Genomic DNA, 3,902 nt, shown 5'->3' on the forward strand with positions numbered 1-3,902 from the left:
AGTTTGGGACAGTCCATGTTCAAGGCCTTGTAATTAAATTTTTCCGTATTTCTAGATTCTTGATTTGGAATCTATCACAATCTAGAGGAGCTTCTGCCAAAAGACAGGAGGCTCTTTATTCACGGTCTCCCAAGGCCCATCTAATTTTCCTTCTTTGACTTCATGACTAGCTCCTATCACCAATATAGCAGGGATTCCACTCCAGAAAACGATCACTACTATGTAAGCCAATCTCTCCGTTCTCGATTTTCCTTTCATAAATACACTGATACTGCCAGGAAGAGCTTGAAACATATCCCATTTCTTTTATTTCCATCCTCTTACACAACTCTGCATGGCATGCTGCAGTCCATGGGGTTGCAAGGAGTTGGACACAACTGAGCGACCGAACTGAACACAACTCTGCTTGGGTACAAGATCTAGGACTCACAGTGCAACAAAATTGGTCAAAAGATTAGTGTCGGTTCCAATGCAAAAATTTCTGAAGTCCAATGGTCACACACAAAAATTTAATGTCTTATCTGCCCAACTTTTTTTCCCATTATCTTGCCAATTATTTCTTTCGGAATTCAATTGACCAATGCATCTCGAGCAGCCTCATCATCTTTTTGCAAATCTAAGTCATCCTGTCGGGACCAAATGGGATACCCATCAGCCCTCTGACCAGACTCTGAAAAGGAGGAAGTAGCCTCCGGCTCACCACTATTTTTTAGGAAGGCCTGTGTAGCTGTTGATGGATCCAAGTTAAACTTTTCCATCAACTGCCGGACGATCTTAATGGCAGCTCCCACCTCTGGTGCAGAGACTTTTTCTTCTTCTTCTTCCTGATCAGGCTGTGTTTCTGAGTCTTCCTCAGGCGTGGGTGGATCATCATCACACATTGTTATGTGTATTTCAAAATCAGGACTCTCGTCCACCACAATCTCCTCAAACTCTCGGGAAGCTTCTACAAGCATCTTTTTGACTGCTGCTTCATTCTCCCTCATCTCTTCTTTTTCAAATTCTCCTTCAGGCAAGTCTGGAGTTCTCTTATTCTGTGGTTCCCCGCTGTCAGCAGCCTCCGGGCCTTGCTCAGCCTTCCTCTTGAGTTTCTGCGAGGAGGGGCTCACGGGGGCCTCCCCCGGCAGGTACTTGTGCTCCTGGCCCTGCAGGCGCTTCAGGCAGCGGTCCTTCATGGACTGCCAGGAGTGCTGGGTGAGCGAGCTCCTCTCCATCGCTTTCCACAAGGCGTTACCGGTGACGGAGCTGGCCGAGCGGGCATGTTCCTTCACGTAGGTTAAGATGGCCACGTCGTCCGCGTCCCTGAAGACCATCCGCCCCGCCGGCGACTGCGGCGGCGGCGGCGCCCCGGGCCTGGACCCCGGGCCTGCACCCCGGGCCTGCACCCCGGGCTTCGTCTCTGGGGCCTGGTCGGCCGCCGGAGCCGGGCCCAGACGGTAGGCCTCCAGCTCGAGCTTCTCGCTGCGCTCCACGCAGTCCAGAATGTACTGCGTGGAGATGAAGTCGCCCGAGGCCTCGGCCGCCGCCTCCCCGGGCTGGGCCAACAGCGCGGCCCCGGGCTCCTGAACGCGACACAGAGTGCCGCCGCCGTGCAGGATGAGCGTCGAGAGCCGGCGCTTTGCCGGGCTGGGACGCACATAGAAGGACATGGAGCTGCCATCCTCCCTCACGAACAGAGTCGAGGAGTGAGTGGGTCCATTGGGGTCTTTGCCCAAATCCATCGCCTCCACCATGGCTCTCCCCGGGAACCCGAAAAAGCTGCCCCCTTGAGCGCACGCGACCTTTAATGTTTTTAAAAAGGAAGTTTCTGTGCAATCTGATTTAATGCAGTCACCAGGTAGGGGGAAGCCAGACGACGACTGGTGAACACCTGGGACAAATCCAACATGGGATGCTCAGTCCTTCGGGGTTGGTCCAGGCATTTTAACTGCTCTCTACTCCCCCAATTCTGTCATCCCCAGGCTCACCTCAGGGGCTTCCCTGGGGGCTCAGCAGTAAAGAATCCGCCTGCAATGCAGAAGTCACAGAAGACATGGGTTGGATCCCCAGGTCGGTGAGATCCCCTGGAGGGGGGCATGGCAACCCACTCCAGTATTCTTGCCTGGGAAACCTATAGACAGAGGAGCCTGGCAGTCCACGGACAGTCCACGGACGTAGACAGTCCACAGCCACGGACAGTCCACGGACGTAGACGGTCCACAGCCACAGACAGTCCATGGACGTAGACAGTCCACAGCCATAGACAGTCCATGGGGTTGCAAAAGAGGAGGACAGGACTTAGCTACTGAACAACAACCGCACGGCCAAGCCCGCAGCCCTGAACCACTTTAACAGATGGCCTGTGGAACAAAAACATGCCTTGTTGAATTTGCTTAGGAAACCCTAGCCACGGTAGAGGTTTCTTGCAGCAACTTTATCTCAAGAAGTAAGCTGTGGGTTGCAATGATGTAGGATGCCCAGTCACAGGCCAGCATCTCCCATGACATCGTAGGCGAGGTGGGAGTCTGTGGTCTAAGATCTCTCTTCCACGTTACCTCCACCCCCAGCATCCAGGCCCTCAGGCTGCAATCAGCCTGCTTTCGGGGGTCCCTCTCACCCACCTTCCTCCCAGCAAGACTCCTTCCCAGAGCGCCCTCACCCCCGCCACCATCTCCCCCATTCCTGGGCTGCTTAAGGAGCCAGAACTTTCTTTATGACTGCAGAGCAAGTCAATGTTTCTTTGTCTCCCATGTAGAGATACCCAGGGGCCAAAAGGCCCATTAAGGTGCTTTCCCAAACAAAGGAGCAGGTAAATCTTCCATCGCCTGGTAGTAAAATGCTCGTAGTGCAGCCGGCTTTTAAAATAACTGTTTCTGGTCTCCCTGCTTGCTCTTACACCTGCAAAGCCCTTACTAGCTGCTTGGCATGGGGCGGCTCCCCCGACACCCAGGAGCTCTTGGTAGGATATGCAAGTGAGGGCATCGCAGACAAGACGTTTACTGAGCAGATTGGGAGATGGAGCCTTGGGGTACCAGCAGATGCGCACATCCAACCATGGAAGGCCCGGGGGAAGCCCGAGAAAGCACAGACACGGGGACCCCCAAGGGTGCTTGTCGGGCAGACACGGGCCTCTGAGAGGCGGGCAGGAGTTGGGGTCGATGCCTGGAGTCTGGTTCCTCTTTCTTTTTTCTTGGTGGAATCCCCCAGCTAGAGAGACTCTCCTCATACACACCCTTGCCAGGAAGCAGATTCCTCTGAAGCCAAAGGCAGGCCTTGCGCATCACAGGCTCACCTGCCCCGGACAAAGGGGTCAGGAAGAGGGACAGCAGGTAAGAGGAGGAGCCCTGGGTGAGTGAGGGCAAGTCACCCCACTTCTTCTGTCCTCCCAGCCAGCTGGGAGCTCCTAGGCTGGGGACCCCAACGTCTGGGAAGGTGGGGGAGTAAGCAGACCTGGGTGCCACCCTGGAGAGAAGCCCACAGCCCCTCCTGTCCTCTTTAGGACCCAGGCCCGCACAGGGACCCCAGAGCATCTTCACCTAACTGCCGCGTCTGGGAGGGGCCCGCAGGAAGGGGTGGCTGGGGGACACAGGAGGTGTGGAGCATCTGCCCGCCGCGTTAATGAGGAAGTAATTCAGTTAGCCCGGATTTCCCATCAGCAGCTTTTATTAGAAGCAGGAGCAGCAGTGCTATTAGGGGCTGGGAGAGGCGTTCAGACATGGTGGGCATGAGGGGAGGCGGCAGGAGCCAGGCAAGTTGTTAAGCAGATTAGGAGGGGGGAGCAGGAGAAAAATAAAGAAAAGAGAGAAAGGAAAATGGGGCCGCAGAGAAGGAAATCAAGCACAAAGCAGTCCAGATGAGGCAGAGGCAGGGGGCCGCCTTCCGGGCCGGGTGCCTCTATTGTGTTCTGCGTGCTGTAATCAGGA

The 3,902-nt window shown here is 55.0% G+C and overlaps 1 pseudogene; it reads right to left on the bottom strand.

The window, feature by feature from the left end:
• Positions 1-569: 569 nt before the first annotated feature.
• On the bottom strand, positions 570-1,733 carry LOC138083705 (telomeric repeat-binding factor 2-interacting protein 1 pseudogene; annotated as a pseudogene).
• Positions 1,734-3,902: the final 2,169 nt, after the last annotated feature.

The sequence above is a fragment of the Capricornis sumatraensis genome, chromosome 8 (assembly GCF_032405125.1).
Source record: "Capricornis sumatraensis isolate serow.1 chromosome 8, serow.2, whole genome shotgun sequence".
Taxonomy (NCBI): Eukaryota; Metazoa; Chordata; class Mammalia; order Artiodactyla; family Bovidae; genus Capricornis; species Capricornis sumatraensis.